The sequence below is a fragment of the Triticum aestivum genome, chromosome 1B (genome assembly GCF_018294505.1).
Source record: "Triticum aestivum cultivar Chinese Spring chromosome 1B, IWGSC CS RefSeq v2.1, whole genome shotgun sequence".
Taxonomy (NCBI): domain Eukaryota; kingdom Viridiplantae; phylum Streptophyta; class Magnoliopsida; order Poales; family Poaceae; genus Triticum; species Triticum aestivum.
Genome location: NC_057795.1, coordinates 189,619,465 through 189,645,342, shown reverse-complemented (window position 1 = coordinate 189,645,342; position 25,878 = coordinate 189,619,465).

Genomic DNA, 25,878 nt, shown 5'->3' with positions numbered 1-25,878 from the left:
CCGCTTTCTACAGAGCCGAGGAGCGGAGCTCGACGGAGAAGGTGTTCTGGTCTCAGTATGCTGAGGCCGGACATCCGGTGCCCCTTAGCGATCAGCTGAAGCAGCTGGTCGAGCTCCACAAGGTGGCCGAACAGGCCATGAAGGGCCTTATAGTTTGGCTGTGGCCCAAAGAGGCCATGCCTGGGAGCTACTTCGGCCTGGTGCGGCGGCTGGTGGATGCGTGTCCCTGGGTTGAAGTCATCAAGCACTCCGCCTGCATTGAAGGTGCCCATCGGGCCCTTGCCCGTGCTAAAGTGCACTGGGGCAGGATGGACGCTGAGAAGCTTGTGACGGACGCGCCACCACCGGGCAAGGAGTATCGCAGCCCGAGATGTATTATAAGGGTGTCCTGAAGGGTGCCCGCATTATTGCGGGTGAGTGCTCCAAGGATGTAATATTTGAGTAGACTCGCATTTTGTTATCCTGTGCGCTGAAAACTTTGTTCATATGCGCTAAGCAACGCTTGTTAATTTAAAATATTACCTTTTGTGCGGCCGTTTATCAAATCTGAGAGATGGCAAGTCGTCGGCTTCAGCCCCCATGCCACGAGTGCTGGGGTGTTTGGGATAAACTTGAGCGCTCTTGTTCCCATTTTTGGGTCCATCTAGGGAGGCGCTCAACACAAGGAACGAGGCAACCGGACTTATAATGCTTGAACACTCTCACTTAGCCATAGAATTCTATAATTTTAAATTTCGGTGAAGCCCCTAGTGTTCGGAAGGCCGAATTCGGGGCGCTATCCACGCCTGGGCCGGACAAAGCCGGTTCCTCACTCTAAGCGGCATAAGTCTTTAGGGACTCGAAAAAACCTCTCGAACAGCGACCGGCTCTCGCCCCATCATGACGGCCAGTTTTAGCTTTCTCCACTGAGGTGCTCGCCCAGCTCAACTGGGGCACAACCGCAGTGGTTCTCCCAGCGCTACCTTGGCCGATATAACGGAACGTAAGGTACCAAAACATGGGAGCTAGGCAAACCCAACTATTGACCCAAGACATGATTCGGAGCCGATGCATATAATGCTATAAGTTCGGGGTGCCGCATTTGTGAAAGTGTTCAGACTTATCACACCAAAATGTGGGGAACTTAAGCACCTGGTGTATTGAGCCGTACCAAAGTGTACGGATACAACATGTCATAGATGAACATATGTATAAGAAAGGAATGCAGTGGTAGGCAAAAAGCGATGCATTGTTTATTCAAAAAGTACTGCCATGAATGCAGAATGATACAAATAGTGCGATAAGCAAGGGATGGAACTATTTAGCATGTCCCCCTCCAGGGGTAGGCTGCAGAATGGTGTATAAAACAGGTATAATGCTCGTAATGGAGACCACCTGGATACTCGGCGTGACCTTTCTTTTTTCCCTGGCTGTTGCATCATGAGTTCGGCAGGTCTACTGCCGGACAGGGTCTCTGGTAAACGGAGTCCTGAGGATAAGAAAAAAAGAAAAAAAAGGAAAGAAAAAGGATGACACATTTGGGAGCCCCTGGTGTGGTTGAGCCGCACTCTGGGCCTGCCGTGGTCGTGCCCCTCCCCCTATGCCCATGGTATCTCCAGAGCGTAGTTATGTACGCGGGGTACTGGTTTTGCAATTTTGCAGGGGCTGGGGTTGGGGCCGCATTGCTACGCGTGCTCGAAACGTGCCAGGTGGTCTTGTTGTAGGTTACTCCGGGCGCGCTTGGCGGTGTCCGGTCTCTTAACGGCCGGACTCGAGAATTTCCTTAAGAGGCTGCTCTGCACTTCTGCCGTGAGAGCCGCTATATGTTCCTCCGTTCGGAGAGAGCGTTCAGTGTTTCCGTTGACCGTGATGACTCCTCGAGGGCCTGGCATCTTGAGCTTGAGGTATGCGTAGTGCGGCACCGCGTTGAATTTTGCAAATGCGGTTCGTTCGAGCAGTGCATGATAGCCGCTGCGGAACGGAACTATGTCGAAGATTAACTCCTCGCTTCAGAAGTTATCCGGGGATCCGAAGACCACTTCCAGTGTCACTGAGCCTGTACAATTGGCCTCTACACCTGGTATGACGCCCTTGAAGGTCGTCTTTGTGGGTTTAATCCTTGAGGGGTCTATGCCCATCTTGCACATTGTATCCTGGTAAAGCAGGTTCAGGCTGCTGCCGCCGTCCATCAGGACTCTAGTGAGGTGAAATCCATCGATGATTGGGTCTAGAACCAATGCGGCAAACCCGTCATGGCGGATGCTGGTGGGGTGGTCCCTTCGATCAAAGGTGATCGGGAAGGAGGACCATGGATTGAACTTTGGGGTGACTGGCTCCATCGCATATATGTCCCTGAGTGCACGCTTCCGCTCCCTTTTGGGTATGTGGGTTGCGTATATCATGTTCACCGTCCGCACTTGTGGGGGGAAACCCTTCTGTCCTCTATTGTTCGGCGGCCGGGTCTCTTCCTCGTCATTGCTATGCGGCCCCTTGTCATTGTTTTCGGCAATTAACTTGCCTGCCTGCTTGAATACCCAACAATCCCTCTTGGTGTGATTAGCTGGCTTTTCGGGGGTGCCGTGTATCTGGCATGAGCGGTCGAGTATTCGGTCCAAATTGGACGGACCTGGAGTAGTTCTTTTGAATGGCTTTTTCTGCTGACTGGGTTTGGAGCCTCTGAATCCGGCGTTGACTGTCGTATCCTCAGTATTATCGCCGTTAACGCGGCGTTTGTGCTTGTTGCGACGCGACCTGCCATTGCGGTCCTTGGTATCCGGACTGCCAGAATTTTTGCTGAGGTTGTTACTGCGGGCTAGCCAGCTGTCCTCTCCCGCGCAGAAGCGGGTCATGAGTGATGTGAGAGCTGCCATGGATTTCGGCTTTTCCTGTCCTAGGTGCCGGGCAAGCCACTCGTCGCGGATGTTATGCTTGAAGGCTGCGAGGGCCTCTGCATCCGGACAGTTGATGATTTGATTTTTCTTGGTTAAGAACCGTGTCCAGAATTGTCTGGCCGATTCGTCTAGCTGCTGAATTATGTGGCTTAGGTCATCGGCGTCTGGTGTTCGCACGTATGTGCCCTAGAAGTTATCAAGGAATGCGGCTTCCAGGTCCTCCCAACACCCAATTGATTCTGCTGGCAAGCTGTTAAGCCAATGCCGAGCTGGTCCTTTAAGCTTGAGTGGGAGGTATTTGATGGTGTGAAGATCATCACCGCGGGCCATGTGGATATGAAGGAGATAGTCTTCGATCCAAACCGCAGGGTCTATTGTGCCGTCGTAGGATTCAATGTTCACGGGTTTGAACCCTTCGGGGATTTGATGATCCATTACTTCATCTATGAAGCATAGTGGGTGTGCGGCGCCTCTATATTGGGCTATGTCACGACGTAGCTCAAGCGAGCTTTGTCTACTGTGTTCGGCCCTGCCGGAGTTGCTGTATCCAGCGTGACAATCCTCGTCGCGCATTGTGGGGCACCCACGCGATCCATAGATTGATCTTGATTGTCTTGCCTTATCCTCCAATATGTCTCGCAAGTCCGGTGCATTCCCCCGTGGCTTTGTGCTTTTCGAGTGATGCCGGGGTACGACTTTAGTGGAAGGCCTAGAGGCCTCTCTGTCGCAGCCACGAGGTGGCCGGTCGGCCGTATTGTGCGCTGGCGATGTAGCTTTATATGCCTCCTCCTCTAATCGGGGGAGCAGCTTGCGTTTGGGGTAGCTTTTGGAGGGGCGTTCGAGTTCGTACTCTTCGGCCGCAAGGACTTCAGTCCATCTGTCGGCTAGCAAATCTTGGTCAGCTCTAAGCTGTTGCTGCTTTTTCTTGAGGCTGCTTGCCATGGCCATAAGCCTGCGTTTAAAACACTCTTGTTCGACGGGATCCTCAGGCACGACGAATTCGTCGTCGTCGAGGCTTGCCTCGTCTCCGGAGGGAGGCATGTAATTATCGTCCTCTACCTCTTTGTCTGCCGCTCTCTCGTGAGGGCTGGCTTCTTCATCCTGCTGTGCTGAATCTTGATGGAGGGGGTTGTCTTTGGCACTGTCAGGGGTGTTATTGTCTCCGGTGCCGGAATCTCCATTCTTGCTATGGCGGGATTTAGAGCGGCGCCGCTGACATCGATGCTTAGGCTGTTTCTTGAAGGGGTCTTCCTCCGCTGTTCCATCGCCATTCCCATCTTTTGGGATGTCCACCATGTATATATCGTATGACGAGGTGGCCTTCCAGTGCCCCGTAGGCGCTGGTTCTTGGTCGTCTCCGGCATCGTCGTCCGTACCGTCGATGTCTTCGGAGTCGAAGTCTAGCATGTCGGTTAGATCGTCGACAGTGGCTACAAAGTGGGTGGTGGGTGGGCTTTGAATTTCTTTGTCGTCCGCATCCCAACCGTCCTGGCCGTAGTCCGGCCAGGGCTCTCTTGATAACGGGAGATACTTTAGCGAATTCAGGATGTCGCCAAAAGGCGAGTGCTGAAAGATGTCCGCAGCGGTGAACTCCATGATCGGCGCCCAATCGGATTCGATTGGTAGGGGCGCGGGAGGTTCGGAGTCCGGCGAGGAGTCCGGCACCTCAGAGTCACGAGCTTCACAAGGGACAGGGTCGGTATTCGGTTCCATCACTGTAGAGGTAGCAGCCCCCGAGATGGTGTCTAGCCACCGATCCTCGATCTACGCAGTCGGCTCCGGATTAAGGGTTGGAGCGGACTCTCGTGCGGCCTCCAGGACACTGTCTGGCAGCAGAGCTAAATCATGCCCATCGAGACAGTGCGGCGCACTCGGGTGTGGCTCGAATTTGTCGAAGATCAAGTCTCCACAGATGTCGGCCGTGTAGTTCAAACTTCCAAATCTGACCTGATGGCCAGGGGCGTAGCTTTCGATCTGCTCCAGATGGCCAAGCGAATTGGCCCGCAGTGCAAAGCCGCCAAATACGAAGATCTGTCCGGGGAGAAAAGTCTCACCCTGGACCGTGTTGTTGTTGATGATCGAAGGAGCCATCCGGCCTATAGGTGACAACACAGAGGAACTCTCAATGAAAGCACCAATGTCGGTGTCAAAACTGGCAGATCTCGGGTAGGGGGTCCCGAACTGTGTGTCTAGGCGGATGGTAACAGGAGACAAGGGACACGATGTTTTTACCCAGGTTCGGGCCCTCTCGATGGAGGTAAAACCCTACTCCTGCTTGATTGATATTGATGATATGGGTAGTACAAGAGTAGATCTACCACGAGATCAAAGAGGCTAAACCCTAGAAGCTAGCCTATGGTATGATTGTTGTTCGTCCTATGGACTAAAACCCTCCGGTTTATATAGACACCGGAGAGGGCTAGGGTTACACAGAGTCGGTTACAATGGTAGGAGATCTACATATCCATATTTGCCAAGCTTGCCTACACGCCAAGGAAAGTCCCATCCGGACATGGGACGAAGTCTTCAATCTTGTATCTTCATAGTCTTGGAGTCCGGCCAATGATGATAGTTCAGCTATCCGGACACCCCCTAGTCCAGGACTCCCTCAGCGGATCCTTCACTGATGGCCATCTTCATCATCCCGGTGCTCTCCATGACGAGGAGGGAGTAGTTCACCCTCGGGGCTGAGGGTATGTATCAGTAGCTATGTGTTTGATATCTCTCTCTCGTGTTCTCTCTATGGCACGATCTTGATGTATCACGAGCTTTGCTATTATAGTTGGATCTTATGATGTTTCTCCCCCCTCTATTCTCTTGTGATGAATTGAGTTTTCCTCTTGAAGTTATCTTCTCGGACTGAGTCTTTAAGGATTTGAGAACACTTGATGTATGTCTTGCCGTGCTTATCTGTGGTGACAATGGGATATTCACGTGATCCACTTGATGTATGTTTTGGTGATCAACATGCGGGTTCCGCCCATGAACCTGTGCATAGGGGTTGACACACGTTTTCGTCTTGACTCTCCGGTAGAAACTTTGGGGCACTCTTTGAAGTACTTTGTGTTGGTTGGATTGATGAATCTGAGATTGTGTGATGCATATCGTATAATCATGCCCACGGATACTTGAGGTGACAATGGAGTATCTAGGTGACATTAGGGTTTTGATTGGTTTGTGTCTTAAGGTGTTATTCTAGTACGAACTCTTGAATAGATCGATCCGAAAGAATAACTTTGTGGTGGTTTCGTACACTACCATAATCCCTTCGTTTGTTCTATGCTATTAGTGGCTTTGGAGTGACTCTTTGTTGTATGTTGAGGGATAGTTGTATGATCCAATTATGTTATTATTGTTGAGAGAACTTGCACTAGTGAAAGTATGAACCCTATGCCTTGTTTCCTACCATTGCAATACCGTTTACGCTCACTTTTATCATTAGTTACCTTGCTGTTTTTATATTTTCAGATTACAAAAACCTATATCTACCATCCATATCGCACTTGTATCACCATCTCTTCGCCGAACTAGTGCACCTATACAATTTACCATTGTATTGGGTGTGTTGGGGACACAAGAGACTCTTTCTTATTTGGTTGCAGGATTGTTTGAGAGAGACCATCTTCATCCTACGCCTCCCACGGGTTGATAAACCTTAGGTCATCCACTTGAGGGAAATTTGCTACTGTCCTACAAACATGTGCACTTGCAGGCCCAACAACGTATACAAGAAGAAGGTTGTGTAGTAGACATCAAGATCTTTTCTGGCGCCGTTGCCGGGGAGGTGAGTGCTTGAAGGTATATCTTTAGATCTTGCAATCGAACCTTTTTGTTTCTTGTTTTATCACTAGTTTAGTTTATAAAAGAAAACTACAAAAAAAATGGATTTGAGTTTATCTCTTACGCTTCATCTTTTTTAATATCTTTCGTGAGAATGATGGAAAGGAAAATTGTGCTCAAGTGCTAGAAGAAGAAGTCTATAAAATGCTTGGTACTAAATCTTTGTATGATGAGCATGATTGCAATGTTGTTAGTATGAATTCCTTGAATGTACATGATGCTAATGATATGCAAAGCCACAAGCTTGGGGATGCTATGTTTGATGAAGATGATATTTTTTGTCCCCCATGTTTTGATGAGCAAATTTATTATGATGAAAGCATGCCTCCTATTTATGATGATTATATACATGAAAGTGGATTTGGAAGAGTGTCAACTTAATTTAGTGATGATTCGACCATTTCGGAAGAGGTTCCAATTGATTATGAGAACGAAGTTGCTATCTATGATGATTATTGTGATGACATGTATGCTATTAAGAATAATGAAAACCATGAAACTTGTCATCATGATTTTAGTTTTGAATTGGACTATGCCTCACATGATAATTATTTTGTTGAGTTTGCTCCCACTACTATTCATGAGAAATTTTTTGCTTATGTGGAGAGTAGTAAATTTTCTATGCTTGTAGATCATGAAAAGAATGCTTTAATTTCTGGTTATATTGTTGAATTCATTCATGATGCTACTAAAAATTATTATGGGGGAGGAACATATGCTTGTAGGAATTGCAATAATGTCAAGTTTCCTCTCTATGTGCTTAAAGTCTTGAAGTTATGCTTGTTTTACCTTCCTATGCTAGTTGATTATTGTTCCCATAAGTTGTTTGCTAACAAAATCTATATTCATAGGAAGTGGGTTAGACTTAAATGTGCTAGTCATATGCTTCACGATGCTCCCGTTATGTTTCAATTCTTATCTTTTATGTGAGCATCATTGTTATCATCATGCCTAGCTAGAAAGACATTAAAGAAAAGCGCTTGTTCGGAGATAACCCAATATTTACCCTTATTGTTTTTGTGTTTCCACATGATTATGCTACTGTAATAATCATGTTTTATAGCTTTTGTTTCAATAAAGTTCCAAGTAATACCTTTAGGATAGCTTACGGTGATAGTTGTGTTGATCCTGCTGAGAATCAGAAACTTTTGCACCCAGTAAATTAGTTTTGTGAATTCACAGAAACGTGATTTTGATCTGATTCTTTTTGCTATGGATTATTACACAAATTTCCTAGGACTTCCTAATTTGGTAGAATTTTTGGAGTTCCATAAGTATACGTTTGATACAGATTACTACACACTGTTCTGTTTTTGACAGATTCTGTTTTCTATGTGTTGTTTGCTTATTTTGATGAATCTATGAGTAGTATCGGAGGGTATGAACCATAGATAAGTTGGAATACAGTAGATATTACATTAATATGAATTTATAGTGATTTTATTACAGTACCTAAGTGGTGGTTTTATTTTCTTATACTAACGGAGCTTATGAGTTTTCTGTTGAGTTTTGTGTTGTGAAGTTTTTAAGTTTTGGGTAAAGATTCAATGGAATATGGAATAAGGAGTGGCAAGAGCCTAAGCTTGGGGATTCCCAAGGCACCCCAAGGTAATATTCAAGGAAAACCAAGAGCCTAAGCTTGGGGATGCCCCGGATGACATCCCCTCTTTCGTCTTCATTCATCGGTAACTTTACTTGGAGCTTTATTTTTATTCACCACATGATATGTGTTTTGCTTGTAGCATCATTTTATTTTGCTAGTATTTACTTGATGTTATTTAGATTAATGTTTTTCATCTTTATTATCAATAAAAATGTCAAGGATAGCCTTTACCATGCTTATTTTGCTAGTATACATGTTGCTGTTTGAAAACAGAAAGTTTACCGCTGTTGCAAAAATTCCCTAGAAAAGTCAGAGCACGGTATAATGTTGAAACTTTTTGCATATTGAGCTCTGATAAATCTTATACAGTGAGGTATTTTTATAATAATTTTTTGAGTTAGGGAAGTATTGATACTCTTGCATTCTTTACAGACTGTACTGTTTTGACAGATTGCTGTTATGTTTGCATTGTTTGCATATGTTTGCTTGTTTAATGATTCTATTTGAGGATAGGAGTATTAAATATGCAGATGCATTTAGTATGCAATGTTGAATAATAATTTAAGTGATTTTTACAGTAGAAAATGATAAGGTTTTGCATTGGTTTATACTAACCTATCTCACGAGTTCTTGTTGAGTTTGTTGTGAATGAAGCTTTTGAGAAAAAGAGAAACCATGATATGAGAGGAATTAAGGAGACACAAAAGCTCAAGCTTGGGGATGCCCAAGGCACCCCAATATAATATTTCTAGAAGTCTCAAGCATCTAAGCTTGGGGATTCCGCGTTAGGCATCCCGCCTTTCTTCTTCAACAACTATTGGTTAGTATCGGTTGAGCCTAAGTTTTTGCTTCTTCACATGAGTTGTGCTATCCTTGCAATGTCATTTTATTTTGTTTTGCTTACTGTTTGAATAAGATACCAAGATCTAAAATTCTTTAATGAGAGAGAGTCTTCACATAGTTACATAATTATTTAGCTACTCATTGATCTTCACTTATATCTTGTTGGAGTAGTTTGTCATTTACTCATGTGCTTCACTTATATCCTATGAGTAAATGGTTGAATGAGTTGGATGTCGCAAATCTGAAATTTTATATGTTTCATTTGCTTATCCCATGGGGAGTAGTGACTTCACATTTAAGAATTAGAGGTTGTAAATTTATTGAAGGTTAGCAAGCATTGTATTGGTCATTTGAACAATTCATGAAAGAATATTGAAGGAAGAGAGATTTCACATATAAATATACTATCTTAGACATCTTTTATAATTGTGAGCACTCATTAAGTATGACATGCTAAAGAGTTGATGTTGGACAAGGAAGACAACGTAATGGGTTATGTTTTCTCACATCTCAGTTAAAGTATATTGTCATGGATCATTCAAACATGTTGAGCTTGCCTTTCCCCCTCATGCTAGCCAAAATTCCTTGACCCAATTAGAGATACTACTTGTGCTTCCAAATATCCTTAAACCCAGTTTTTGCCATGAGTGTCCACCATACCTACCTATATGCGGTATTTACCTGCCGTTCCAAGTAAATTTGCATGTGCCAAACTCTAAACCTTCAAATAATAATCTGTTTTGTATGCCCGAATCGCTCATGTAGTGACTAGGGGCTGTCAGTATCTTCCATGCTAGGTGGGTTATTCTCAAGATGAGTGGACTCCGCTCATCATGCACGAGAAAAATGGCTCGTATCCGGGGTGCCCGGTCCCATGATCAAAAGATCAAAATCAAATCAAAAATAATTGCAAACAAAACTCCCCCAGGTTTGATGTTAGTTGGAGGCACCCATTGTTTCAGGCAAGCCATGGATTGATGATTATTGGTGGAGGGGGAGTAAAAGCTTTTACCATTCTGTTTGGGAACCGCCTATAATGTATGTAGTATGGAAGATATTGGGAACTCTTGGTTGTTATGTTGACAATGAGATCATACCTCTCAAAATTATTTATCTCTATTTCAAAATTGAGCTCTGGCACCTCTGCAAATTCCTGCTTCCCTCTGCGAAGGGCCTATCTTTTACTTTATGTCTTTTACTTTATGCAAGAGTCAAGGTGATCTTCACCTTTCCCTTTTTCATTTTTTGCTTTAGCAAGGACCTCGTGTTGGAAAGATCCTGATATATATATCCAATTGAATGTCAGTTAGCATGAACTATTATTGTTGACATCACCCAAAGGTGAATACGTTGGGAGTGTCGTGGATTTGTCACGGAAGATGTCCTTGTGAAAGGACTTAGTCGTGGAGCCATCGCTACGGGTTAACTTGAAGGGGTTAAAGCGGACACAAAGACACAAGGGTTTATAATAGTTCGGCCCCTTCGATGAAGGTAAAAGCCTACGTCTAGTTGTGATGGAATTGATGTGGTTTCGATGGCTAGGGAGCAAACAAGCTTCGCCTAGGCTCGAGTTGTTGTTGTCTGTCTTTGAACCGCCGCCGGGTCGTCCCCTTATATACACGGGTGACGCCCGTCGGTCCACAAAGTCCCACACCGGTTCATACTCGTATCCCGGTTGGTCTCTCTCTATTCCTAACTTACAATGCAAGTTTACATATCAAGCCGGTTTACGGCTACAGGTTCTAAACCGACTACAGGCCTTGGGCCTTCATCTGCTTAATCACCTTTATACTACTAATGAAGTTAACCCGGCCCAGGTAGGCCGGTTCACACCTAGTAGTAATATCCCGAACATTAGGCCCCAGATTGATTTGAACTGGTTCATGTCAATCCTTCACAAAAATCTTTGTCTTCAACATCTTCTGGTAATTGGTAAACCGCCATGTCGTCATCATCTCTGGTTGCTGTAAACCGGCATGACATCATCATGAAGTTTAACATTTATGACGCCTTCTTTCATTAATAGATCTGCGATACCCAAGGCAGCAGCTCCACTTCCGAATTTTGTGGCTCCTGGATTCGCGCGCCTGACACACGTCCTTTGCCTTATAAATAGGACCGAAGGGTCATTTCCTTTTCTCCCCTTCGTCTCTTTCTCTTCGTCTTCCTCGCGTCGCCAGCCTCGGAGCTCCGCCACCGCCATTGACCTCTGCACCGTCTTGGGCCGCTGCATCAACCTGAACGCTCCAGAGCACTGCGGTAGCTTTCCGCGTCTTCCTCGATTCTGGTAAGCCTTCTGCTCTTCTTAACATAGATCTGTTCTAGGGTTTCGTGTTCTTGCCGTGTTCCTCACTTGTTCATGCTCGTACCCAGACTCCTGGATAGATCTGTGAAACCCTGCTCTGATTAGCAGTAGCCTTTTAGCATCCACCTGTAGTTTCACGCTCAAGTCCATAGATCTCATCTACATACCTGCCCATTGATTCACTTCCGTTCTGCTTTAATCTTTTGAATATTTTCTGTTTTTCTGAACTTGCTTCAGATCCATTACTACAATAGGACCTTGTGAAACCTGTTTCTGCATACTTAGCCATCCGCAACCTCAATTGCTTTCAATGTTTAGATCAGGCGGTTTAACTTAATATAGGAAAAATTATTAAACCGGTATATACCATTAGTCCCCTTGTTGAACCGCCAGACTTCTTCAGTCTTATTATGCTACCTCATAGAAATCCGGTTTAAATGTACTGCCTCCGGTTTAACATTGTTCATACCAGCGCATTCTTGAACCGGAATCACTTATTTCTTGTAGATCTCATCATGGCCAAACAAGTATATGAGTGCAACTGGGTTCCTTCTCGCGTCACAGAAACTCAGCTGGATGATTTAGTTTCGATTGGCGCTTTAGACAGCAAAGATACTATCCACTGGAGGGTTCCTGGTGATGAATGTCCTCCCACACCTCAAGAGGGAGAGGTTGTGATTTTTGCGGACCATTTAGCCCGGGGCTTCAAACCGCCCGGCTCTAAATTTTACCGGGATGTGTTAGCCAATTTTCAACTCCGCCCGCAAGATACTGGCCCCAATTCTGTTACCAACTTATGTCACTTCCAAGTGCTCTGTGAGGTATACCTTCAAGAGAAACCCACAGTTGAATTGTTCAGAGACTGCTTCCACTTAAACCGCCGCACAGAATTCACTGATGGTCCCAATACCGAATTGGGCGGTATGGCAATTCAGAAAAGGAAAGAAATCACTTATCCCCATGCCAGACTACACAGTCACCCCAAGGAGTGGAATGCAACATGGTTTTACTGCAAAGATACTTCCCCTGATGATGAAAATCCTTTGCCTGGCTTTCGTCCGGAGCGGCTCAGCAATACACACCCCTTCCCACAAAGGTTAAGTGCCAAGGAGAGGAGTAAATACGCTCCGCAATTATCCAAGCTCCGAGCCTTCATGGCCAACGGTTTAACAGGAGTAGATCTCGCACGCTGTTGGATATCATGGAGCATACTGCCTCTCAGCCGGCGCTCCGGTTTAATGTGCAAGTATACTGGTAGCGTTGATGACCCACTCCGACACACCAACATCCAGCTCTCCGATGATGAAGTCACAGAGGCTGTGAAGAAAATGCTGAACGAACCGGAGCACCTCTGCGCTCAAACCGGCCTGCCCCCTTTCTGTGCTACCAACAAACCGCCAGCTGTAAGATTTTGATTGTACTTTTTACTGAACCTGTTATTGCTATCTCTGTCTGACATCAATTGCTGCTTAACCAGGGTGATAATCCGTTTTGGAGCAAGAAGCTTCCACAAGACAAACCGGAGAAAGCAGAACGGTCAACCCGGCTAAAGACCAAGGTCATCAAGAAGCCTGCTAAAAAGAGGAAAACCACTGCTTCATCTGATCCGGCTGTTGATGATGATGTGGGTAACTCGGACCTTGAGGTAGAACTCGATTCACTAGGCTTACTTTTTACACGCCTTATTGATGATGATACTTGTCAGGACGACGCTGAAGCCAGTAATGCTGATGTCGCTGAGGTAACTATTCTCTCTTCCGATTCAGATCCTTTGCCTTTGCCAAAATTTCGCCAGGCAAACCGGAAAGTTAAATTTTCTCATCCTCTTGCTTATTTGGATCCCAAATTTCTTATGAAGACTCAGCAACATGAAGCTCGCCGCACAACCCGGCACAGCGGCCAGGTAGTTACCTCCGCCGGTTTACCAAACAGTCCGGTTCGAAAACGCCGCTCCGAGGTCTCCGACCTTTTTATTAATTTATGTCCTAAAGCGGGTTTCATCCGTCAACCTCTTAATCCGTCCGACTCCGATTATCAGGTTACTTCCCATTCTTCCTCTGGTGAATCGTCGGCCACTCAGCTGCCACCACTGAAAACGGTTCTTGGGTAAGCTAGACTGAACATATGCTTCTGGTATACCACGTTATAACTTATGCTGTTCCTTGACTCTTTGTTTCTCTTTCAGGGCTAAACCTAAACCAAGCAAGAAAGCCCGCCTGAATAAAGCGGCCGAGGAAGATGCTGCCCCTGAACAGGATAAAACACCAGATCTTGAAGCGTTCGTTCCTGAGGATATTCCCAATGATCCTCCCTTGCAAGATGATGCTATTCCTGAGAAAAGGCCTATCAATACCTCAGTCCCTGTTGACCAGCCTGCCAGCTCCGTCCGGATTGATGGATCCCGCAGTCCTTCAAAGCCTGCCGATAAACCGACCGCGCCAACGCAAACTGGCGAGTCCAAGGATGATGACGTTGTAATTACCGGCGTAGGTCGCTTTGAACCAGGGAATCCTGTCGCTTTGGCCAAGCATACTGTGAAAGAAGATTTTTCTGCCATGAACAAAGGCAAATGGGATGTTGATCTGGAAACATATGCTGCTCTGAGTGCCCAAGATCTTCATTCTGGTTACTTGAACCGGCTATATACTAGTCGTGACTGTGAAGCTGGCCTGGTAAAGATGATGAGAGATAAATTTGAGGTAACTTCCTTGTGCTTCTTCTTTCTTTAATTACTGCCACTGTATTAATCCTCCTAGCCCCCAAGGGCCGGTTTGTAACCTTCTTCAAGCCGGGACTTGAATATAGTCCTCAATACTTTGAAATCCATCAATGTAGCCCCCAAGGGCCGGTTCAACTTAGTATAGTTAAACCGGGACTCCAATAAAGATTCTAACATCAGAACATAACTGAGCAAATAGCCATTAGCCCCCAAGTGCCAAGTTGAATACCTGTATTGAGCTTGGGACTTTGCGATTTAGTAATAGATGAAAATTGAAGGTGCATTAGCCCCCAAGTATCAAGCGTATAACTTGTTATGTGGTTGGTACTTCAAATTCTTGTACCGTTTGTTGAAAGCCAAGCACTGTCTTTATGCAGGCTGAAGTGAGGATCAAAGAGGACCGGATTACTGATCTGCAGGAAATTTTGAAAACCCAACAAGCTGAAACCGACAAGGCAAGGGAAGAAATAACCAGCGCTTTGAGCATCACAGAACAGCTGAAGGAGGGCTTCAAGAAGGAGCGGACTGATTGGGCCACTGAGAAGGCCGATTTAATAAAAAGAGCTGAAAACGCTGAAGCTGCCCTTAAACCGGTGGTAGATGAGCTGACCGCCGTAAAGCGGCAAGTACATTCCATGACCGCTGCTATCTTTGGTAAGCTCCTTTTGGTTTCCTGGACAACTCTGGCCTGCTTATAATAGATCCGGTTTGTGATCTTTCCTGTATTGTTGCAGGTACACGCATTGGTCACTTAGGGTCAGATGTTCGGAAGAAGTTGAAGGCTGCCTACACTTTAATTGAACAGCTGTATACCGGAGCGCAACGGATCATCACCACTGCATCTCATAACAATCCGGCACCCACTTTAATCCAAGACACTCTTAATAGGTTGTCAATGCTTCCTGCTCGGATTGAAGAACTGAAAAAATCTGCTGCTCGAACCGGAGCCATTAACGCCTTAATCCGGGCAAAAGCATGGGTGCCGGATTTCGATCCTGTTGAAGCAGCTCAAGGCTATCCCAGCTTGAAGGAAGATGGCTCAGAGTTCAATGAAGATGATTTGAGGGCGATAAACCGTGCAGTACGCCCTCTGGCTTGTCAATTGGCTGAAGAGGCCGACTTGTCGCATTATCAAGCTCAGTACAATGATCAGAACAAAAGAGTGGCCGCACCAATTCCTGAAGCGGAGAATCTGGTTCCTCCAATCCGTAAGCATACTTACGCTCCTGATATTGAACCGTCTTCTCTGATCCATGAAGAGGCTGTCTTTCAAGCTTTAATGGGAATCGACTGGTCCACTGTTGATTTCCAGCCAATGGATAGAGATGAGGAAGCTGAAGCGGCGCGGGACGACCCACAACCATCAGACCGGTTTGATGAGCAGGCTTGAACCGGAAGCCGGTTTAAACAACTGCCTTATTATGATCCGCCAAAATAACAATGATCTTATTTGGGCACCGCGTTGCCTTGTAATAGAATAGCCAATACTTCTACTTTAAATATGCCTTCGTGCATACGTACTGATGCTTTTGCTTGAAATCCTCAATTTATATTTCCTGCAATCAGAAAATCTTGAACTGCGGTGGCGGTTATACCGCCAACCGGTTTATAACCTTGATATATATATATATATATCAATGTATTTAAAACATATAATCAAATATGCGATACAAAATACCTGCCATCGCTAGGCATAAAGTTGGCTTAGCCAGGCTTGAAACGGAGGTTTTATAAACCGTTACCATCAAAGGGGAGAAAAGAACTCCCATGTAAACCGTGGTGGGTCATTATGAGCCCCCCTGCTACTTCATGATGTTAACAGGAAAGTTAAACCGGACATATTTCTCCGGAGTACAAATGAACCGATTTCCGTCAGCTGAACAGGTAAAAAAGTGTTGTTGGTTTAAAGGAAACACAACAAAAATTGAAGAATAGTCATAAAAGAAATATGGAAGCAAAGGCAATGATAAAAACCATTTGCAAAAACATGCTTTACTGAGCTGATCAGATGGTGTTACCACGGTCGGACAGGACCAAGCCCCCAATAGGAGTGACAATGGTTCAAGTCAGCCAGGTCCCCAAATGAAACCGTGGCATTTATGCCGATCAAAAGGCGTGGCAATGGTTCGGGTTCGACCAAGCCCCCAAGTGATTTTGTGGCCTTAGGCCGATCAAGAGGCGTGACTGGTTCAGACTTGACCATGTCCCCAAGTGATCTGGTGGCTTTCGCCTATCAAAAGGTGTCGCATTGGTTCGGACACGACCAAGGCCCCAAGTGATATCACAAAGCTTTTTTGAAAAGCAAATTTCAAGGGGTAAACCGGAGGCCGCTTTAAAACAGAACCACTCCATGTAACCACACATGATATGAAAGGACAGAGACCCCGCTTTAGCTGAGGCTCCGGTTTTATTATATCAATGATAATATATACACTGCCATAATATGTACATAGATAGAGCCGATGGCTCAAGTGTAGTAAGGCCGAAGATGAGCTATATTCCACGGCCTGTTGGTCTCCTCCTCTGATGTGCGTGAGTCTTTATGCTCTCGAATATCAATCAGATAGTACGACCCGTTGTGCAGATTCTTGCTGACCACGAAAGGTCCCTCCCAAGGTGGGGATAACTTGTGCATATCCGTCTGATCTTGGATGAGCCGAAGCACCAAATCTCCTTCTTGAAAAGTTCTGGTTCTGACCCGGCGACTGTGATAGCGACGAAGATCTTGTTGATAAATCGCCGAGCGGGCAGCCGCTATGTCACGCTCCTCATCTAATAGGTCCAAAGCATCTTGCCGTGCTGTCTCATTGTCCGCTTCAACATAAGCCGCCACACGAGGCGAATCGTGCCGGATATCACTAGGGAGAACCGCCTCTGCTCCGTAGACCATAAAAAACGGTGTGTATCCTGTAGATCGGTTGGGCGTAGTGTTGATACTCCATAGCACAGATGGTAGCTCTTCAACCCAACATCCCGGTGTTCTTTGCAATGGAACCATAAGCCGGGGTTTGATGCCTCGCAAGATCTCTTGATTAGCTCGTTCTGCCTGCCCATTGGACTGGGGGTGAGCCACTGATGATACGTCAAGTCTGATGTGCTCACGTTCACAGAATTCCTTCATAGCACCCTTGGATAAATTGGTACCATTGTCAGTAATGATACTGTGTGGAAAGCCAAACCGGAAAATCACCTTTTTAATGAACTGCACTGCTGTAGCTGCATCACACTTGCTGACAGGCTCCCCTTCAACCCACTTGGTAAACTTGTCAACTGCCACCAAAAGGTGGGTTTTCTTATCCTTGGATCTTTTAAAAGGTCCGACCATATCCAGCCCCCATGTTGCAAACGGCCAAGTAATTGGAATCATCCTCAATTCTTGAGCCGGCACATGAGCACGCCTTGAAAATTTCTGACAGCCATCACACCGTTTAACCAAGTCCTCCGCATCAGCATGAGCTGTCAACCAGTAAAACCCGTGACGAAACGCCTTAGCCACCAGAGAATTTGAACCGGCGTGGTGACCACAATCCCCTTCATGGATTTCGCGTAAAATTTCACAACCTTCCTCAGGAGAGACGCAGCGTTGAAACGCCCCTGATACACTGCAATGATGCAATTCGCCATTGATAATTGTCATAGATTTGGATCGCCGGACTATCTGCCTGGCTAGAGTCTCATCCTCTGGCAACTCTCCCCGGTTCATGTACGCAAGATAAGGAACTGTCCAATCCGGTATAACATGCAGGGCTGCCACCAATTGAGCCTCCGGATCAGGAATAGCCAAATCCGCTTCACCTAGGAGCTTGACTGACGGATTGTGCAACACATCAAGAAAGACATTAGGCGGGACCGGTTTACGCTGAGAGCCCAACCGGCTTAAAGCGTCCGCCGCTTCATTTTTTCGACGATCCACGTGATCCACCTGATAACCCTTGAAGTGACCTGCAACAATATCCACCTCACGACGATATGCAGCCATGAGTGGGTCTTTAGAATCCCAAGTGCCAGACACCTGTTGAGCTACGAGGTCCGAGTCACCGAAGCACTTAACCCGACTTAGATTCATCTCTTTAGCCATCCGGAGACCATGGAGCAAGGCTTCATACTCAGCTGCATTATTAGTACAAGGGAACATTAAGCGGAGAACATAACAAAACTTATCACCTCGTGGGGAAGTTAACACGACTCCAGCCCCCGAGCCTTCCAATTGCCTGGATCCATCAAAATGGATAGTCCAATATGTGTGATCCGGCTTCTCCTCTGGTGCTTGCAACTCAGTCCAATCATTGATGAAATCAACAAGTGCTTGAGACTTCACCGCCGTCCGGGGTACGTACTTCAATCCGTGCGGCCCAAGTTCTATAGCCCACTTGGCAATCCGGCCGGTCGCCTCCCGGTTCTGTATGATATCGCCCAAGGGAGCTGAACTGACCACTGTGATAGGGTGCCCTTGGAAATACTGCTTCAACTTCCGGCTTGCCATGAAAACTCCATATACCAGCTTCTGCCAATGCGGATACCTTTGCTTGGATTCAATAAGCACCTCGCTGATATAGTAAACCGGCCGCTGAACCGGATACTCCTTGCCTGCCTCCTTGCGTTCTACCACAATAGCCACGCTAACTGCACGAGCATTGGCCGCTACGTATAACAATAACGGCTCCTTGTCGACCGGAGCTGCAAGAACGGGCGGATTGGCTAATTGCCGCTTCAAGTCCTCCAACGCTTCATCAGCAGCTGGACTCCAGATGAATTGATCTGTCTTTCTCAACATCTGGTATAAAGGGATGGCCTTCTCTCCGAGGCGGCTGATAAACCGGCTCAGTGCGGCGATCCGACCCGCCAAACGCTGAACATCGTTGATACACTTCGGTTTAGCCAGGGAGGTGATAGCCGTAATCTTCTCCGGATTAGCCTCAATTCCTCTGTTGGACACAAGAAAGCCCAGTAACTTGCCTGCCGGAACACCAAAGACACATTTGGCAGGGTTAAGCATCATCTTATAAACCCGCAAGTTGTCAAAGGTTTCCTTTAAATCATCAACCAGCGTCTCCTTCTGCCTTGACTTGACTACAATATCATCCACATAGGCGTGCACATTGCGGCCGATCTGTTTATGCAGGCAATTCTGTACACACCGTTGATAAGTGGCTTGGGCGCTCTTGAGCCCAAAAGGCATAGATACATAGCAGAAGGCTCCAAAGGGAGTAATAAACGCCGTCTTCTCCTGGTCCTTAACCGCCATTTTGATCTGATGATACCCAGAATACGCATCCAAAAAACTCAAACGCTCACAACCCGCCGTGGCATCAATAATCTGTTCAATGCGGGGAGGGCAAAAGGATCCGCTGGACAAGCCTTGTTAAGATCCGTATAATCCACACACATACGCCAAGTGCCATTTTTCTTAAGAACCAGCACCGGATTAGCAAGCCACTCTGGATGGAACACTTCAATGATAAAACCAGCTGCTAAGAGCCTGGCCACCTCCTCCCCAATAGCTTTGCGCCTCTCTTCGTTAAACCGGCGGAGAAATTGCTTTACCGGTTTATACTTGGGATCAACATTAAGAGTGTGCTCAGCGAGTTCCCTCGGTACACCTGGCATGTCAGAAGGCTTCCATGCAAAAATGTCCCGATTCTCACGGATGAACTCGATGAGCGCGCTTTCCTATTTAGGGTCCAAGTTGGCACTGACAGTGAACTGCTTGGACGAATCGCCGGGCACGAAGTCAACAAGCTTGGTCTCAGCCGCTGATTTGAACTTCAGATCTGAATCATGCTCCGTAGTTGGCTTCTTCAAAGGGGTCATGTCCGCCGGATCAACATTGTCCCTATAATATTTTAACTCCTCCGTGGCACAAACCGACTCTGCATAGGCCGCATCACCTTCCTCACATTCCAAAGCAATCTTGCGGCTCCCATGAACCGTTATTGTCCCTTTGTGACCCGGCATCTTGAGCTGCAAATAGATATAACAAGGCCGTGCCATGAATTTGGCATAAGCCGGCCGCCCAAACAAGGCGTGATACGGGCTCCGGATCTTCACCACCTCAAAGGTTAGTGTCTCGGATCGGGAATCATGCTCGTCCCCAAAAGCCACCTCCAGGGCTATCTTACCAACAGGATATGCTGATTTGCCAGGCACCACACCATGGAACACCGTATTAGACGGTCTGAGATCCTTGTCTGTTAGCCCCATGCGGCGGAATGTCTCATAGTACAGGATGTTAATACTGCTCCCTCCATCCATGAGTACCTTGGTGAATTTATAACCTCCCACCTGAGGGTCTACCACTAATGCCAACTGGCCCGGATTGTCAACCCGGGGGGGGGGGTGATCCTCCCTGCTCCACACGATAGGCTGCTCCGACCAGCGTAAATAACGCGGTACGGCCGGTTCAACAGAGTTCACTGCTCGCTTATGAAGTTTCCGGTCGCGCTTATCCAAGCTAGTTGTGAAAACGTGATACTGCCCATTGTTCAACTGTTTTGGCTGGCTCTGATAACCCGACCGCTGCTGCTGCTGCTGTTGGTTGTAACCCCCTTGACCGTTCTGATTATCCTGGTTATTATTACCGCCCTGATTGAAACCTGAACCGGAAGCTCCATCGTGACCCGGCCCATGGAAACCGGATCCTGAGCCACCACCTGACCCACGGTCATACCGGAAGGCATTAGAGTTTTTAAATTCCTGCATAATGTAACAATCCTTCCAAAGGTGGTTAGCCGGCGCCTCCTTCGTCCCGTGTTTTGGGCAAGGCTGATTCAGCAAATAGTTTAAGCGATCCGGGTTAGGATTTGGAGCCCCATTACGATTCGCCGCTTTACCTCTGCGCCGCTGACCCTTGTCCTGCGCATTAGTGTTAGCCACAAAGTCCATGCTGCCATCCGCCTTACGCTTGCCTCCGTTTCCATGGCCCGCCGGTTTGTATTGATGCCCCTTAGAGTTGCTATTCTTTTTTCCCTTCCCTGCTTCGTCATCGTCAGTCTCGGGATCCTTGGTACTATCAGAATCAGCATACTTCACTAAAGCGGCCATGAGAGTTCCCATGTCATTACAGAACCGCTTCATACGCCCCAACTTCTGCTTTAGAGGCTTAAACCGGCAGTTGCCCTCCAGGGTTAAGATCGCAGAGTCAGCATTGATCCTGTCAGACGAGTGCAAGACTTCAGAAACGCGGCGTACCCAATGGGTTGTTGACTCTCCGTCCTCCTGAACACAAGCCGCCAAGTCTACTATGGACTTAGGCTGCTTACACGTATCTTTGAAATTCTGGATAAACCGGGTCCGCAACTGGGCCCATGAACTGATAGAATTAGGCGGCAGGCTTTCAACCAAGTACGGGCTGTGCCTTCAAGCATCATGGTGAAGTACTTTGCACACGCGGTCTCATCCACATCCAGCATCTCCATTGCCATCTCATAACTCTCTACCCACGCTTCTGGAGATAAATCAGCGGTGTAATTTGGCACCTTGCGCGGGCCCTTGAAGTCCTTGGGCAGGCGTACATTGCGTAAAGCGGGGACTAAACAGGGCACTCCCAAGCTAGATGCGACCCCTGGCCCGGCAGAGGTGGTAGGACGAACCGGTGTAAGCTGATCCGCCTCGTTCTGTGCTGCTAACTCGGCCTCCCTTCGTGCCCGGGCCCGGTCCACTACATCCTGAGCATCGTGAACACCACCGGCCGGGTTATTGCCACGGGCCGCTTCACGGCCCCGCGCATTGCTTGATATGGCCGGTTCATCCAGGCACCTACTATAGCTCCGGCTTGGACGAGGTGTGGAATGAATCCGATCGCGGCTGTATGAATATGCCTCCTGTTGAATCAAAGCGGTCCGGAGAATTTCCTTAAACCGGCGCGTCTCTATTGCTTGCGGAGAGTCTCCTTCGACCGGGATAGCTTCTAATCGTGCAGCAGCTGCGACAAGATTGTCCATAGGATTAGAATAATGACCCGGAGGTGTCTGGACCGGCGGAGGAATCACAATGTTCTGCCGAGGAGGTTCCATCAGGCGGGGTTGGACCGTCGCTCCTGGCCCTGGTGCCTCGACCCGGTTTACCTCCAGGTGCCCCGGCGGATTACTGGTTCCAGCTCCCGGAGTGTGAAAGAGATTTAGAGGGTCGAACCCTAACGGCAGGCGTGATCTGTGCTTCCGCTTCAAGACTTCCTATGATGCGTTCTGGTCGAGCATGAGCTTATAGGCCTGGGCGTCCAAAGTGGCCCGCTCTGCGGCCATCCCGTCCTTCTCTGCTGCCAGGTCGGCTTTGGCTTGTGCGATCTGCTCTCTCACCTTTGCAACCTCTGCATCATGGGCCTCCTGATCCGCCGGATTGGCCTCTGCCATAAGTACAGCTAGTGCATCAAACAGGTCAGACAGAACTTGAACCGGTGGGCGCACAAGGCCTCCTGCCCCTGCTGCCGCTGCCGCTGCTGATCCGGAGAACATTGCTGCTACGGTCGAGGAGTGATTCGCCGCCTGCGTACCGGCCATGAATATTCCAACCCGGTTGATCTGCTCAGGGGGGTCCGGAATACTGTCGCCATCGGAACAGCCCCTAATCTGGTCGTCTTGCAACTGATACAATGATTCGGTCTCTCCGGTTGAGGACTCGTCGCCGGAATAGACGACGGTCTCGCTACCGTATTCTGACTCGTCCCCATGCTCTCCTCCGTGGATGACTCCCACGAAGGCACGCTTCACGGCCGGTTTAACCTGGGTAGATCTCGCACGCTGAGCCGTCTCGACGAGGTCGGTGCGGATGTCCGGCTCAGGCCCAGGCTCACCAATCTTGCCGATAAAAACGTGTATGCCACCAAAGGGGACCCGGTACCCGTACTCGATCGAGCCGGCTTCGGGACCCCATCCTGCATCGTCGATGTAGAGCTTGCCGCGACGACTCTTGGTCATCCGGCCCACAGCATAGCCTTCGAGTCCTTTGAGCTTGCCCTCCAAGATCATCAAACCGTCGTGCGATAGCCCCACGGTGGGCGCCAACTGTCGTGGATTTGTCACGGCAGATGTCCTTGTGAAAGGTCTTAGTCGTGGAGCCATCGCTACGGGTTAACTTGAAGGGGTTAAAGCGGACACAAAGACACAAGGGTTTATACTAGTTCGGCCCCTTCGATGAAGGTAAAAGCCTACGTCTAGTTGTGATGGAATTGATGTGGTTTCGATGGCTAGGGAGCAAACAAGCTTCGCCTAGGCTCGAGTTGTTGTTGTCTGTCTTTGAACCGCCGCCGGGTCGTCCCCTTATATACACGGGTGACGCCCGTCGGTCCATGGAGTCCCACACCGGTTCATACTCGTATCCCGGTTGGTCTCTCTCTATTCCTAACTTACAATGCAAGTTTACATATCAAGCCGGTTTACGGCTACAGGTTCTAAACCGACTACAGGCCTTGGGCCTTCATCTGCTTAATCACCTTTATACTACTAATGAAGTTAACCCGGCCCAGGTAGGCCGGTTCACACCTAGTAGTAATATCCCCAACAGGGAGGCAACACTATAAGCCCCTATCTTTCTCAGTGTCCGATTAAAACTCCATAACCATTAGTATTGTGTGAATGTTAGCAATCATGGAAGACTATATGATAGTTGAGTATGTGGAGTTTGCTAAATCAAAGCTCTGACATAGACCCTTCCTAAAAATAAGATGAATTGTAATTGTTTGATAACTGAGAATGAAGTTTGCTAGTTTTCAAGAAAGTTTATGGTCTATGCTTTAACATGTGAATTGCTTGTTACTTGATCGTGAGATGTCTTATGAGATGAACTACTGTTATGACATATAATCATGCTAGAAAAGGTGATTGAAATTATCATTGATCAAACTTGTGCACCTGCTAGCTTTCACACTTCATAAATTCTTTATTTTATCATTTACCTACTCGAGGACGAGCAGGAATTAAGCTTGGGGATACTGATACGTCTCCAATGTATCTATAATTTCTGAAGCATTCATGCTATTTTATTATATGTTTTGAATGATTACGGGCTTTATTATACACTTTTATATTACTTTTGGGACTAACGTATTAAACGGAGACCCAGCCCATATTGCTGTTTTATTGCCTGTTTCAGTATTTCGAAGAAAAGGAATATCAAATGGAGTCCAAACGGAATGAAACCTTTGGGAGCGTGATTTTTGGAACGAACATGATCCGTGAGACTTGGAGTACAAGCCAGGGAAGCTTCAAGGCCAGGAGATAGGAGGGCACGCCCACCCCTGGGCGCGCCCCCTGTCTCGTGGGCCCCTCGAGGCTCCCCCGACCGACTTCTTTCGCCTATATATTCCCATATACCCTAAAACCATCGAATATGAAGATAGATCGGGGGTTCCGCCGTCGCAAGCCTCTGTAGCCAACAAAAACCTCTCGGGAGCCCGTTCTGGCACCCTGCCGGAGGGGGGATCCTTCACCAGTGGCCATCTTCATCATCTCGGTGCTCTCCATGATGAGGAGGGAGTAGTTCACCCTCGGGGCTGAGGGTATGTACCAGTAGCTATGTGTTTGATCTCTCTCTCTCTCTCTCGTGTTCTCTTTATGGCACGATCTTGATGTATCGCGAGCTTTGCTATTATAGTTGGGTCTTATGATGTTTCTCCCCCCTCTATTCTCTTGTGATGACTTGATTTTTCCTCTTGAAGTTATCTTATCGGATTGAGTCTTTAAGGATTTGCGAACACTTGATGTATGTCTTGCCGTGCTTATCTGTGGTGACAATGGGATATTCACGTGATCCACTTGATGTATGTTTTGGTGATCAACTTGCGGGTTCCGCCATGAACATATGCATAGGGGTTGGCACACGTTTTGTCTTGACTCTCCGGTAGAAACTTTGGGGCACTCTTTGAAGTACTTTGTGTTGGTTGGATAGATGAATCTGAGATTGTGTGATGCATATCGTATAATCATGACCACGGATACTTGAGGTGACAATGGAGTATCTAGGTGACATTATGGTTTTGATTGATTTGTGTCTTAAGGTGTTATTCTAGTACGAACTCTTGAATAGATCGATCCGAAAGAATAACTTTGAGGTAGTTTCGTACCCTACCATAATCTATTCGTTTGTTCTACGCTATTAGTGGCTTTGGAGTGACTCTTTGTTGCATGTTGAGGGATAGTTATATGATCCAATTATGTTATTATTGTTGAGAGAACTTGCACTAGTGAAAGTATGAACCCTATGCCTTGTTTCCTACCATTGCAATACCGTTTATGCTCACTTTTTTCATTAGTTACCTTGCTTTTTTTTATATTTTCAGATTACAAAAACCTATATCTACCATCCATATTGCACTTGTATCACCATCTCTTCGCCGAACTAGTGCACCTATACAATTTACCATTTTATAAGGTGTGTTGGGCACACAAGAGACTCTTTGTTATTTGGTTGCAGGGTTGTTTGAGAGAGACCATCTTCATCCTACGCCTCCCACGGATTGATAAACCTTAGGTCATCCACTTGAGGGAAATTTGCTACTGTCCTACGAACATGTGCACTTGCAGGCCCAACAACGTCTACAAGAAGAAGGTTGTGTAGTAGACATCAACGGGGTGGGTGGCTTCAGACAAAAGAGTGAAGTATCTATATTTGAGAGACTTTAGCGTAACTGAGTTATATATGGTCAATAGTGTGTGCACTCATGGTTGATCAATTTGTTTCATAGTTTGGACTATGAGATAACAAT